Genomic DNA, 16,372 nt, shown 5'->3' on the forward strand with positions numbered 1-16,372 from the left:
GAATTATAACATGAATGGGTGGGACAAAAGCATTGGTGAGCTTCACGCAATGCTAAGAACGGCCGAAGCGGGAATGGGTAAAAAGGCTTTACCCGTTCTAACAATCGATGAAGGAAAAAGGGGACATAACTCCAACCCCAAAGCAAGTGTTGCTAAGGGCAAGGGCCACGTCCGAGGAAAGGGAAAGAGGAAAGCCATCACGCCCATCAAACCGAAAGAAAAGAAGCAAAAGGTTGCGGCGCAAGATCCATGCTTTGAGTGTGGAGAGATAGGTCATTGGAAAAGGAATTGTCCGACCTATCTCAAAGCGTTAAAAGATAAGAGGGATGCGGGGCATACCTCAGGTATTATCTTTACTATACATATTGAACTAAATGTTATTTCTTCAAATACATGGGTACTTGATACCGGATGTGGAACTCACATTTGCAATTTGTTGCAGGGGTTCAAAAGAAGTAAACAACTCAACAAAGGGGACATTAGTCTCTTTATGGGCAATGGAGCAAGAGTTGAAGTCCAAGCCCAAGGAGACTACATGTTAAAGCTTCCAAGTGGTTTGGAAGTGATTTTGAAGAATGTTTTGTATGCTCCTAAGTTAAGAAGAAACATTATTTCCGTGTCCCTTTTAAAACAATGTGGCTTTGATCTTAAATTTATAGATCATGATATTCATGTTTTGATGAATGGCATATTTTATTTTAAAGCTATACCCATGAATGGTATATATGAAATAGATCAAATTGGTACGTCACATAGTAGTTCAATGTACAATGTCAACACCAAGAAACTCAAGAAGGACTTGGGTGATTCCTATCTTTGGCATTGTCGCCTTGGACATATAAGCAAGAATCGCATGCAAACTCTTCGCAAGAATGGTATTCTAGAAACAAATGAGTATGATTCATTTGATGTATGTGAATCTTGTTTACAAGGCAAAATGACAAAGCAACCCTTTAATAAAACTTTTGAAAGGTCAAAAGAATTATTGGGTATCATACATTCGGATGTATGTGGTCCTTTTAGACCAATGACTAGGAATGGTGAAAGATACTTCATTACCTTTATTGACGATTATAGTCGATATGGTTATGTGTACTTAATGAAACACAAAGATGAAGCTTTTGAAATGTTCAAAGACTTCAAAACTGAAGTAGAAAGACAACTCAAGACCACAATCAAAGTACTTCGTAGTGATAGAGGAGGTGAATACCTAAGTGGTGTTTTTCAAGATCATCTTAAGAGTTGTGGAATTATTTCACAACTTACTCCACCTGGAACACCACAACATAATGGTGTGTCTGAAAGGAGAAATCGTACCCTATTAGATATGGTTCGATCGATGATGGCTAGAAGCACTTTACCTCTATCATTTTGGGGCTATGCTTTACTTTCCGCCGTTCGCATATTGAATATGGCTCCAACCAAGAAAGTGGAGAAGACACCTTTTGAAATATGGCATGGAAGGGTTCCATCGCTATCATTCTTAAAAGTTTGGGGTTGTGAAGCTTATGTAAAGCAATACACCCCAAACAAATTAGAAGTCCGATCCACTAAGTGTATCTTTATAGGTTATCCTAAAGATGATTTAGGATATTACTTTTACGACCCTAGTGAGCAAAAGGTTATTATTGCTCGAAAGGGTAAGTTCTTGGAAACTAAGTTCCTTAAGGAAGGAACTAATAATAGAACAGTGAAATTTGATGAGGATCAAGAACCACAAGATGATACAGAATTGGTTGATACTAGCACTCAACAAGAGGTTGTTGGAAGTGATCAAGTGGTTGATCAAAACACACAAAACGTTCGCAGATCTGGTAGAGTTAGCAATCCACCTGAAAGATATGGATTTTTTGTAGAAGGTTGCTACGTGGTAGATTCGGATGAACCAACCACATACCGTGATGCAATGTCCAAGAATGATTGTGACAAATGGCTTGAAGCCATGAACGTTGAGATGCAATCCATGTATGACAACCAAGTTTGGGAATTGGTTGAACCACCACTCAACTCCAAAGCTGTTGGAAGTAAGTGGGTTTTCAAAAGAAAAACTGATATGCATGGAAACTTGGATACTTATAAAGCAAGACTTGTAGCTAAAGGTTTCACTCAAACTCAAGGGGTTGATTATGATGAAACTTTTTCGCCTGTGGCAATGCTAAAGTCTATTAGGATATTATTTGCCATAGCTGCACATTATGATTATGAAATTTGGCAAATGGATGTCAAGACCGCTTTCCTAAATGGATATCTTGAGGAAGATGTCTATATGGTTCAGCCTGAAGGTTTTGTCGATCCGATACATCCTAATAAAGTATGCAAGTTAAAGAAATCAATCTATGGATTGAAACAAGCATCTAGAACTTGGAATCATCGTTTTGATGAAGAAATCAAAAATTTTGGATTCATCAAGAACGCTGATGAGGCTTGTGTGTATAAGAAAGCTAGTGGGAGTATAATTATCTTCTTAGTATTGTATGTCGATGACATTCTACTATTTGGAAATGACATTCCAACCATGGAAAGCGTTAAGGCTTGGCTTGGAAGTAGATTTTCCATCAAGGATCTTGGTGAAGCTGCCTATATTTTGGGAATAAAGATCTATAGGGATAGGTCAAGGCGCTTGATAGGTTTGAACCAAAGTACATACATTGACAAAATCTTGAAAAGGTTCAAGATGGAAAACTCCAAGAAAGGTTTGGTACCTATTCAAAGAGGGACTATATTGAGTTCAGCTCAATGTCCAAGCTCAAAGGGTGAGCAAGAGATAATGAAACAAGTCCCATATGCTTCTGCTATAGGATCCATCATGTATGCGATGATATGTACTAGACCGGATGTGTCATGCGCTTTGAGCATGACAAGCAGATACCAACAGAATCCAGGAAACAGTCATTGGATGGCTGTTAAGAACATATTGAAATACCTTAGGAGAACTAAGGATATGTTTCTGATATATGGATCTGGTGAGGAGGAACTCGCTATAAAAGGTTACACGGATGCGAGCTTCCAAACTGATCGAGATGATTCTCGATCACAATCTGGGTATGTGTTCACTCTTAATGGAGGAGCTGTCTCTTGGAAGAGCTCAAAACAGGAAGTGGTAGCATTGTCCACTACAGAATCAGAATACATCGCCGCTTCATTGGCAGCTCAGGAAGCTGCATGGTTGAAGAAATTCATTACTGATCTAGGGGTGGTCCCTACCATTCAAGACCCCCTAGAAATCTTTTGTGACAACGAGGGTGCGATTGCTCAAATCAAGGAACCTCGTTCGCACCAAAAGACAAGGCACATAGAGCGGAGATTCAACTACATAAGGGATGAAGTTGAAAAAGGAAAGATATGTATTCGCAAAGTTGGAACTGATCAAAATCTTGCGGATCCATTCACGAAGCTCCTAGAAAGACCGAAACATGAGCGTCATGCGAGTGGCTTAGGACTTCGATATTCTAGTAATTGGATTTGATCTATTTTGTATTTACGTTTAAAAGACTTTTGTAATTTAACTCTTTTATATGATTATGGAATCTTGAGTTAAATTCTAATTTTGCATGTTTAATCCATGAATAAGTTATCTTATTCTAAAAGTCCGTAGTCGATCACATTTGTGGGAACAAATATGAAGCAAGACTATTATGAACTAGGATTGGTGGATATTCATAAGGAATGAATATGGAGCATAGGTTTGCTGCCAAGGTTCATAGATATTTGTGGGATACAAATATTGGACTGACCCGCTCTCAATATTACTACATGGAGTCGATGGACCTGATCATTAGTAATTTTGAGTAAAGGAGAATTTCATATTATCCTTAGACCTGAGATGTATACTGGGTCTTGATTTTCACCAAGTATTACACTTTGACTCTCCCCTTCGCTATTCGTAAAAGATGGTATATAAGGATGAGCTCGGGTGGAGTATAAAGTGATAGTGAGAGGCGTATACAGTCAAGATGGAATTTGTTCCTCTTATGTGTTGAGAGTTTAGATGTCTAAGGCCTGATAAAGTTGAATTGTAAAGAGAATGATCGCCTATGTCTCTTAGTCACAACATGACATCTAGTAACAAAGGGATATAATGATAGATTCACCTAAATCATATCAAGTAAGGGACTTGAAGGGATGATGTTATTGAATGGCACTTCGTCAAACACATTAGGGGTGGTGAACTGTTGTTAGGCGGTATTCACCACTTGCATTAATTTTCTATGTATCTCGTGCAAGTGGGAGATTGTTGGAATTACGTATGCCCGAGACACATACTTATACTAATGTGGCTAACTGTGTTTGATCCAAGTCGGGTCATACCCAATAACAAGCTAGACAACACCAAATGTATTCTTTTAATGATTTGATCATTTAAACGAATACCGAACACTAAGTATTTAGAAAAATTGGTTTTCTAAACAAACACACTTGAGGATTTAAATAAATTATCTGGATAATTTGTTTATATAAATTAATTATTTAATTGGTTAAATAATTATATAAATGTATGTACATTTTATAAAAATGAGTTTTATAAAATGAATGGAGATGTTTTAATGGTTAAAACAAAACAAAAAAAAAATAATAATAATAACCGTCCACCCCATGTGGGTGGAGGTTTTTGGTCCAATCAAAAGCTTTGTCTTCTTGTGTTGACCACTTTATCAACCTCCATTCACAACACATGCATTTTGCATCTTGTCTCTTTTGAATTCAAGTGTAGAAAGAAAAATAAAATATCCTCTCTTTCTCTCTCAAAACCCACGGCCATTTTGGGCAGATTTTGGGTGTTTTTGTGAGCTTGTTCAAGTGTTAAAATCCTAGCAACAAGTTGGTGTTGTTGCTCAAAAGCTTGGGGTATACAAAGCTTGAGGGTTTCTCCTTTGCAACCTTGCCATTTGAAGACATCATCTTCTTCATCCACCTACATCTTCTTATAAGGTATAAGAAGGTACAACTTACATTTTGTGAGCATTTTGTTCTTGTAATATTGATCCTTGTTCTTCGGGTTTTAGTTTTAACATAATGGTATGTTCATAACAAGTTTTAAAATCTAAGCTTCCGTTGCGTTTTCTTGTTAAATATGGTTAACTTGAACTTTGATAAACTTGTATAAAACTCAACATTTTTGTCTTTATTTAAAAAAAAAAAAAAAAAAACCGTCACTGTCGCTTAGAATTATGTCGGTTGCCTCAGTTTTAAGGACATATCTTCGGATATGTTTGGTCCTCATTTCTACTTGTAGAATATGAGGATAGCCATTAACCAGATGACTGAAAGTGACTGGGGCGGTTTATGATGTGTTTTTATTCTTTCGCTGAAAATTAGTCGATCATACTTAGTTAGAAGGACACATACCTGTATGTGGTCGGTCCAGCTGATCCATTGGATCTTCAGGATAGCCGTTTACCTGAAAACTTCAATTTGATCGGGGCGATTGAAGTTAAAATTTTTTTTTACGGGAGATGAAATTATTTTTCAAGTCTACTACTTCGTAAGAAGTTCCTTTACTATGTTTAACAGAAAATTGATCCAACCTTGGAAAGTGATAGATATACTGATTCTGTGTGCCTAACTAGTGAAGTTATTAGGCCTAAAAGACTTTAGAACAGTCATTGTATGTCATGGTAGCTTTTTATGGTGCGTAAAAGTAGAAGTGATACTAACTAAATCTACTCGATTTTACGTGGAAACTCCTTAAGAGTTGTGCATGTCTTCATATATATCTTTCCGAATGATAGGCAGAAAAGCGATTACCCAGTCATACACGAGCCCGTGAGTGTTCTGATTCCCGTGAAGATAGCGTGTCAAGATACTGCAGTGATCCAGATTCGGGACTTGCAGTAGTTTTTCTGAAGTTGTGTAAATGTTAAAAAAAAAATGTGTGTGTTATTGAGACATTCTAGAGTTCATAATGTTAAGACTTCTCAATCAAGATGCAAGATAGAGAACGGGAAGAAGAGTCTAAAGATCGAAGAGTACTTACTATTTAATCAGACAATACGGGTCGATGTCAACTCGGGGTGACTTGGGGAAAGCAAAATACGCTTGAGAATAGATAGGAGACATCATAATCTCTGAGATGTTACCCATTTAAGTTTTGAGCTTAATTGAACCTAACCCGTATCACAGAAACGATGAAAACCATTCTAAGTTATTTACCTGCTTACAACCTGTTTCTTTATGTCATAATACAGCTGAACACGGATCTGTGTGACAGTCACGTAATTAGTATGATTTCTGTTCGGATCTTTTCTAAAACATGGTAGTCCCTGTCGAGACTGAAATTTGATCCCGTGTACTTTATAGTTAAAATATTTTTCTACTTATGTAGTTGTTTGATTTTATATCTGGTTACTTGGTCTTGATCGTATCATTTAACTCTTTAAAGGATGTTTTTAAAACTTAATTGCAAATTGTTCAAATTATAGGGGTTTGTTTTGTAAAATTTAATATCAGCGAAGTTATCCATAACTTCGCCTGCCATAGGCGAAGTTATCCATAACTTCGCCGGTATAACTCTGACCCTATATAAAGAAGTTTTAAGGTCAAACAGTTCATTATTTCTAAACCAGCGAACTTATCTTCCTGAAACCCAGCGAACTTAATCTGTTAACTCTAAGCGAAGTTGCATACTGATCCAATCTGTGTTTTCATTCTCGATTTCAATCCGATTAAAGGTGTGTAGTGTTGATAGATTGTACATTCACTAACAATTGATGTTATTCAGAGGTAGTATCGACCCGTTTCGTGACCTCGGACCTTCGAAACCTTAACATCCGATTTTAAACTTGTTATTACGTGGTCGTAATCGATTTAATCGTCTAAATCGTCTTAAAATCATGTGTTACGAGATCCGCTATCTCCAAATTGACCAACTCAATCCGTTCGAAAACCTAAACTGTTGCCGATTCATATTCAGCGAAGTTACAGTTTAGGCGAAGTTATCCGTAACTTCGCCTGACAATTAATTATGTAACAGTTTATGACGCGATGTTGTGGTTAGGCGAAGTTATCATTAACTTCGCCTGGCCCTTTTTACTTAACTGTTATCCAGTGAAGTTCAAGTTGAGGCGAAGTTGTTCCCAACTTCGCCCCACCTCTAACTTCGCCTATACAGAATTAATCATAACTTCGCTCATGGTAACAGGCGAACTTGTGATTTGCCTTGACGTTTATCTAACTTAGCCTGTTTGTTGCAGAAATGGCTGCTGTAGCTGGAGCAGGCGGCGCAGGTGGTGATGATGGAGGAGAAAACCAACGACAGTTCTTCCCGGGTCATAACATGTACATAACATTAGACCCGGATGCGAGCGGTGTTGATGATTTCCGCGAGATCATCACATTCTTACTCCGCTCGCGTATATTCCACGCGATTACCACAACACTTCTGATATCCTTGCCAAACATTGAGGATTTTTGGCAGACAGTGGAGTATGACTGTCGCGTCGAGCCCCCGGTGATGCGAGCAACGGTCAACAATCAGATTGTTCAGTTCTCATCTGAACAGATCCGGGAGGCTTTACGGTTTGGAGACGAAACGAGAGACGATCCAATAGATTTTGTGGCTCCATTCCGAGATGGAGCGTTTCTGAGAATGGGATACTCTGGTCCCTTGGGGGATACTCAGAGACGCAAGGAATTCTTGCTTGACCAGTGGCGCTTTCTCATGCATGTGATGATAGTGTGCATGTCTGGGAGAAAGGCTGGCACTGATGGCATGGGCGCGACCATGCAGTCGGCGATGACTGCTCTGACTTACAATAAGCGTTACAGCTTTAGTCAGATGGTCTTCTATGGGATAGATCGACAGAGAAGAGCGGTGGCGCGTGAGAGATTTCTTATGTATCCAAGATTCATTCAGATGATCTTGAATCACGTTGCTCCAACGTTACCTCAGCGCCGCCCAATCAGATATGTGGAAAGTGTGAGTAAAAGGATCTTCGCCCAGTGCAGATCTTCCAGTGCCAGGAGTAAACCTGAGCTCCGTCCTCGACATACTCCATTATTCGGGTACTTGATCAACCCGGAGTATGTTCCAGCTCGTGGGGACGAGATTCGGGATCCTCAACCACAACAGGCTGGAGCGCCTCAAGCTTCACCTGCTGCTCCTGTTGTGTCACCGGAGGAGAATATAGACCTTGATGCTGCGTTTGGCGGTCAAGGATTCTTTGATATGGAGAGGGTTGACCCTGAGGAAAATGTACAGGTCTCATTTGAAAGGGTTTCGAGTGTGAATGTGACTAGGGCAGCTACAACGGTGGCTGATTCTGATTCTGATGATGAGTTGGCTGAAGCGAGACGAATTTTGGTAACTCAAGAACGAACTCATGGGAAGAGAAAGAGAACTGATGATGACAGCGAGTCAGATTTTGAAGAAGAAGTACATCAGCTGATCCGTAGATCAAGAAGGGACAGGACAGGTGCAGGTTCGGGAGCTGGTGAGAGCTCAAGGATGGTACGTTTCACTCCACCTGCACTGTCCGGTATGACCATGGTTCCTTCATTGTTGCAAGTTACAAGGCCAAGCACAACGGATGTTCCCGTGGTGGATACCTCATCTGCATTTGGCCTCCCACCCACTTCATTCCAACTTTCGGCTCCGGAGATTGTATCGTTGCCACCTCCAACTCTTACTCCAACGGAGGTCGTGGCACGATTTATTGAGTCGACGGTTGTAGCGACTGCAGGGTTGTCAGCTACGATACCACCTGCGGTTACGTTTACGCCTACTTCTGAGGTCCCGGTTACATTGGAATTCCCTCCTTAGTACACTCAAGATATATCACATCTGAGGTTTGATTTCGATGCAACCTTATCAGACTCAGAACGAATAGCAGCACTTGAACGGGTTGTGGCAGAACAATCAAGGGTAAATCTTATCCAGACCCATGCTATTCAGTGCCTCGTTGTAGAGAATCAGATACAGTCGTCCCTGCTGATCGAACATGGCAAAATCATTGATGCTTTGAAGCAGTTCTTGGCATCTCAGGGGGAGACGAGCTGTAAGGGCGATGAGCTGAGGACTAAGAAGCGCAATGATCGAGACGATGATCCCAATGCATCGAAAGGTGCAGGTGGAGAGTTTCCAAGAACTGAACAAGCTCTTGGGACTTCCACATCTCAGGGGGAGTCAACATGTGCAGCCGGCGGTACAGGTGATGAGGTGGTGGTCGTGGATGTTGAGGAGATGGATGATGAGTTTATAGGTCATGATGATGTATTACCAGTTGAAGAGATAGAGAAGATTGGTGCAGAGATTGTTATTGATAATGAGATAGAAGAGGGAGAGATATTAGAGGAGAATGTGGAGCATGAGATTCCAGATGTTGATAAGGCAGATATGAGTAAAGATATGGGAAATGATGAGACGGAATGGGAAGAGCAGCCAAGATGGAAAGAAGGCTACGCTCAGTGGTTTGTAAAGACGAAGAAACCGGCGGTCCCTACTATGTTCAAGAAGAGTTACAACATTAGAGGTTATGCTGAATAGAGAAAGGGGATAATATGCTGGATATATGATGAGCAGTTGAGGCTCTTTGTGATAAAAAGGTATGATGGTGTTCTGTACTTCAAAAGGCTGTTGAGATCGTTGAATACATTGCCAGAATGTGAAGTGAAAGATTTAGCCAGATTGGGGTTAATAAACAGGAGTGATGATAACATGGCTAGAGTCATTGGGAAGATTGTTTGGAAGGAAAGTATAAAAGAGAAGAAGTTCGAGCTGTTGAAACCACAAAAGGGAAAACTTATTGAAGACAGAGTTAGAGGATTGAGAGCAGATGGCAAGCCTTGGATGATTATGAAGTATAAGCCGATCCGGTGTTTAAAGGAAGTGCCGATGAAACAAATGCCCAAGGATGTGCTGAAAGATTTGAAGTGGTGGTATGTAGATTGTGAAACAGCTGAGGCAGTAATGGAGGATGAAGATGAACAAGAGCTGCTAAGAGTATATGATCCGATGCATCTAGTGAACTTGTCTCAAGCTGATCTGCAGGTGCTGAATGAGAAGAAGATATTTTATATTCCTGCTTGGAAAGACGAAGTGAGGAAATATCAAAGAGTTGTTTCGGTTTGTGTACGAGAAGGATTTTATGCTTGAAGATGAAAGATACTAGATTGTTGAAGATTACAAGACACGTGTTTGAAGATAAAGATATGAAGCTACTGCCAAGGGGGAGTCTGTTGGTACATGATGTCAGTAGTTCAGTGTCTAGTGTCTGTAATCGAGTTAGTTGGATTAGTATTTTGTATTAAGCGAAGTTAGCTCACAAGTTCGCTGATATAGGCGAACTTGTAGAGTAAGCGAAGTTAGTGACAACTTCGCCTGCGGCGGCTGTTCGGCCAAAAACGCATCAGAAACGTGCCAGAAACACCAAAACGCAGATCTCGAACCATAGCATAAGAGCCTAAGGCTCTGATACCAATTGTAGGTTCCCAGCCGGATCGACACGGAATATCTCGTTCTACGTAGGTGCGAAATCCCTATGTAAGACGTTACGAGCGTAGAAGACGATATACGTTAACACGATTAAACACACGTTACAATAAACAAAGACTCGTTGTATTGCAACTGGAAACACGTGATATCAATCACTGATTACACAAACTCGTAAACTCGTAAACTGAAAGCTGATTCACTCGTTACAAACTCAGCAGTAACCTAATGCATATATATCACGACAACTTCGCCTGGCATGTTCAGGCGAAGTTGTCACTAACTTCGCTTACTCTACAAGTTCGCCTATATCAGCGAACTTGTGAGCTAACTTCGCTTAATACAAAATACTAATCCAACTAACTCGATTACAGACACTAGACACTGAACTACTAACATCATGTACCAACAAGTGTTAAGTCAATTATATATCAATAGGTAGCTAACCTATTAAGCATGAACTACTAAGTGTTCGACACCGAAGCTGACTGTTTATCAATTGCCTTGCCACCATGTCAATCACGACCATGGTAATGTGATAGCCAAGATTACACCCACTCGACCTACAGTCGAGTTTAGAGTTGGGTGGGGTTTGTCAAACCCAGTAGTACTACTCAACATGACTCGCTATTATCCAAATATTAACCGGTTTGATGTTGTGAAGGACTTTAGTTGGTTTGTTTTCCACTTAGCCTTACAAGTGATATATAAAGAATAACAAAATCTAAAGCGTGGAGTATGTTATCTCCCCCTAATAAAAGCGTGTAAAAAGAGAGTAAAAGGGGCCGTGAAACTCACTGTTTGCGAAGATAACAAAAAGATCCGAGAAAGGTGTGCGTCACAGAAAATCCTCACTAGTGCTCTAAAAACAAAATGAGATTTTCTATGTGTTTGAACTGTGAGTGAGTCCCTAGACTCGTCACATAAAATTATGCATGAGATGTATTCGTATTAATTTGTGAAACAGGTGTGACTCGACAAACACGTTGGTGATTAGTTACATGTGTGAACAAGTATTAAGTGTTAAGTGTTACCATTGTATATTACTAGCAACTATCCCTCACAAGGGCAAATAAGTCATAACATAGCAAACATCGATCAACAAATCACTTTTCATGTTAACTTACAGAATTCAGCAGCTAATTTATCAAGACAGATTTTAACCCGACAAGATTACTCTATTTCATAAATCCTAATATGTCAATAAAATCACCAAAAATCATAACATAAGCACAGGTGACCTAGGTTTCTAGAAATATATTTATTATATTTTTTCACATATGGTTTTCTCACAATGATCAAAACATCACAGTAAACACACAGCAGTCATTATCATGCGCAACAGAATGTTATTTGTTATTCCCGTTACATAGTCAATTCAATTAATGCAAGACCAATTGGGTTAGATTTATAACTCAAAATATTAACTTCCAGAAGTAGAACCAACCCATTTGGTCTTGTAGTTTAAGAGATATCTTAATCTCAAACAGCCCACCAGCAGGCTTCCCGAATCAGACTTGCACAACAGATTTGTAAAATAATAAAAACTAACTTTTACTCGTCCATAAATTACAAACTCAGACTTTTTAAAAACTAGACTCGACCTACTACATCATAGAATTAATAATCACGTCCAAATACAATATTAACATCGAGTTACAGCCGGTTAAACACGAATTCAAGGATAAGCATCAGTTTTCATCAAAACTCAACATACAATTAACCTATGAACTAACAATCATGCATGTAACCCTAATTCATTGACAAACAACATATTTAGCACTTAGAGTTTATGATTACAGGTTTAATCATGCAATTAATTTATAGAATGAAATAAATAAGGTGTTTATTTTACCTAGTTAGCTTCTTAATCCTTCGATCAAGATTGAAATCGACTTGTATGCGTGTGTGTGTGCCTTGTGGCTTCGGTGGATCAAGAGAAAGGGGGAGGGGGGCTGCCGTCGGGTGAGAGGAGAGAGAGAGAGGGGGAGTAATTAGGGTTTATCAATAATAATTTGTTTATATAATATTTATTTAATCAAGTTACACATTGCACCATCAACCTCTAGTAAGTTTAATTCTAGCACAAAATAAACTTTTACTTCTTGAATTGATTTTCTACATATAAATATCAAATAACACATTGCTTTAACACATAATTATCAAATACTTGTTGTTTAGATATTTATCATTTGTTCATCAACGGTCTGAGTCAACTCGTGTGTGTTTCGGTGAAATTCCGAAAGACTACTTGTGTAGTGATTGTCAAGCGTCATTTAAACCCTAATTTAAATGTAATGATATATGGGTTACAGTTCGTGTGATCTTAAGTTTAAATTAACGAAGTTCGGATTAACGGAGTTAACCTGAATTTGACGAGTGTCACATCATTCCCATGTTGAAAGAATTTTCGTCCCGAAAATTTGTGTTAAGTCGCGATGGGTGTCCGAAGAAAAAAAAAAGAAATTTTCAGTTTGTCACACTTGTATTGCGGCTTGATCACGAACTTCTTCAAGGACAAAATTCAACATGGTCTCATTGTTGTTTGATTCGAGGTCCATGTTGAGTGTTCTTTGAGTCACAACTCCGACTTCGGCTGGGATTACAGCTTCCGATCCGAACACTAGGCTGTAAGGCGTTCATTTGTGGCTTGTCTTCTCGGTTGTTCTTATCACCCATAGAACATTTGGGAGTTCTTCAAGCCAATTGTGGTTGTGCCTTCCCAGATTTTCTTTGATTCCTTCAACGATGGTTCTGTTTGTTCTTTCGAATTGGCCGTTGGATTACGGGTATGCGACTGAGCTGAACACTTGAGTGATTCTGAATTCTTTGCACCATGTGCTAAAAGGTTTCTCAGCAAATTGTTTCCCATTATCCGTGACCAACACTCCTGGCAGCCCGTAGCGGCAGATGATGCTTTCCCACACAAAGTCAATGACTTGTTTGCCCGTTATTTTTGCAAGTGGTTTGACTTCAAGCCACTTGGTAAAGTAGTCGACGGCTACTAGCAAAAATTTTACCCCACCTTTGGCCGGTGGGAATGGACCAACGATGTCCATTCCCCATTTGTGGAATGGCCAAGCCGAGGAGATGGGGACTAGATCGTGTTTGGGGCTTTTTGGGACAGGTGCATGAATTTGACAAGATTCACACTTCTTGAGCTGTTCGGTTGCATCTCGGTGTATTGTGGGCCAGAAGTATCCAAGGTTCATCAATTTTTCTACCACCGTTCTTGGCCCAAAATGAGCTCCACATATCCCCTCGTGAACCTCTTTGATCAAATATTGACTTTGTTTAGGGCCCACACATCTCAACAGTGGTGCAAGGTAGGCCTTTTTATTAAGGGTTTCTTCTTGCAACACATACTGTTTGGACTTTATTCGAACCCTTTCAACCTCCGTCTGGTTCAGAGGTAACTCACCATTTTTGAGGAACTTTTTTATGGGAGTCATCCAATTGGGACCTTCTTCAGTGATTACATCTTGAATCTCCAATTCTTGAATTGAAGGAGGTTTCAACACTTCCACCAATACTTTCTTGGTGAGATGTGCAAACGTGAGGGATGCTAGTTTGCTCAGGGCATCGGCTCTTTTGTTTTGTGATCTTGGGACTTGTTTGATGGTGCACTCTTGAAACATGGTCATCAACCCTTTTGCCTTTTCACGGTATTTCTTCATGTTGGGCTCTTTGGCTACGTAGCTATCATTGACTTGACTTGAAACAAGAAACGAGTCTGTGAAGACTTGTAGCTTTTGGATCTTCATCTCTTTGACAATATTCAGACCAGCGGTCAATGCTTCATATTCATCTTTGTTGTTGGTGGTCTGAAATTCAAGTCGAAGAGCATATGTAAATTCTAACCCTTAAGGGTTGATTAAAACAAGCCCAACTCCTGACCCTTCGATGCTGGAAGCTCCGTGGGTAAAAAGCTTCCAGGCTTCAGGGTCAAAAGGTGTCACAACTTCACTTAGGGCCTAGGCGTGTGACCAATAGTTGGTACCTGCTTTGTAAATAAATCAAAGTTGCGGGTTTAATTTTAGCGGAAGTCTTTAAATAAATATTATTATATTGAAAACTTATTAAAAACTCGGGTTTAAATACCCGTTTGATACTTCAAATACATTTCTATATAAAACATAACTCTTTGTAATATTTTGAAATAAAATATCTGAGCCATCAGATAGCATCTAATGACTATAACTCCAATCTTCTATTCCTTCTTGTTTGTCTGTTCTAACCTTTCTTGTTTCCATGTAACATGGGTGGGAAAAATATGTCAGCACAAAGCTGGTGAATAACGCTGACTTTAAAAATATATTTTCAATACCTTTGTGAAACCAACAATAATACCTTTGTGACTACTCATTAGGCACCCAACTACATTGGGATCAAATTACCCTAAGTACCATGTAAAAATAATTATATACACAATATCATTTCTCTGAACAGTCCCGTAGACCTTCAGAGGCATGTTGATGATATGCATGGCCTCGGGGAAATGCCGAGTCACCATGTATGTTTGGATCCAGACACATGTATACTCTTAATCAGAGTGTCCGTTTCTTATTATTGTACACAAAGTTTTTAAGGATTCGTAAATCCTATGCAAACATTCTGACTCAATATAAAAGGTTTGGGGCGTATTCACCTGTTTTGTTTATAATCAGTTTCTGATACTGATTCCTGTTTTCTGATTCTTCTTCTTGTTTTGTTACCTCGAACCTATAGTACGAGAATAACCTTTTTATAAATAACTAGATCATCGATCTAGCTTTAGACCTTTAGTCTATTTTGGTATAACTTCAACCTTGATAAATATCATTTGTTTATATAAAACATTTGGACCTTTAGTCCCTTTCTTCATTTACCAATTATATGTTCATCTCTTCTTCAGGAAGAAACATCTATACTGAGTTTTTTCTTCAAGAAGAAACATTAATTTCATAACTATAACCTCTTGTATTATATTTCCTAGTCATAAGGAAATATTTATTTTGACTATAACCTTTGCTTAAGAAAAGTTATATAATACTTAAATTATAATCAAGGTTCAGCTATAACTTCGACTAAGGTCTTAAGCCATTTATAATAATATAATAATAACTTAGGCAAAACCCCTTACCTCGCACGGGTATTCGGAGTTAGATATTATTAAGTTTATACGGGCAGCACTTCTACTCTATACACACGTTTATTGATGCGTTCTTGATCCACCTTCCTTGCCACGCAAATTGAGACAATGAGTAGTCATCGCCGGGTCGTGCACGTACTTCAAGGCGGAACGTCGGGTTACTTTTGGGTGGCACGCACTTCGAGGAAAACACCGGGTATTTGGCACGGATTACGAGGTGATGATTGTCGGGTCGGTGGCACGCAAAACGATGTTCGGCACGCAAACCGAGGTAGAGAGAGAAAGTAACTTAGAGAGAGAGTGGGAGGTGTGCATGCAAATGAGTCGTGACCCCCTCCTATTTATAGCCAATTTTATGTCCCATCGCGGTACGTGATGGGCCTCTTTTTCAACACCGTCGCGTATCGCGACGGGTACCTTTCTAAGGTCATGCCACGTGTCGCCACGTGGCCTGACACATCTGCCACGTGTCATGCCCGGCTGCCACTTGTCACCAGAGTGTGACACGTGTATGGTGCGTCATCACGGCTCATCGCGCTACGCGATGGCCGTCTCCTTGGACTCATCGCGTATCGCGATGTGTCCCTGTATATTATTTTTCGTTTTCAGTCCCTCATCTTTTGTAGCTTGTCACTTCTGGTCTAATTCTCATTGTCCAAAAATACTAAGGCGGCTCTCAAGTGGCTCGCGGCGATGCGAGCGTGCGAAGTGCAAAGTGCGCCATTAAAGCGCCACATTGCGCTTAACGCCCTTCACCGTCGCCATCGCCATCGCCATCGACCTCGTCCTCGGCCGAGCCCGTGCGCGTGCGCGTC

Source organism: Bidens hawaiensis, unplaced genomic scaffold, assembly GCF_021521415.1.
Source record: "Bidens hawaiensis isolate Kalapana, Puna unplaced genomic scaffold, B.hawaiensis_p1.1 tig00005079_1, whole genome shotgun sequence".
Classification (NCBI taxonomy): domain Eukaryota; kingdom Viridiplantae; phylum Streptophyta; class Magnoliopsida; order Asterales; family Asteraceae; genus Bidens; species Bidens hawaiensis.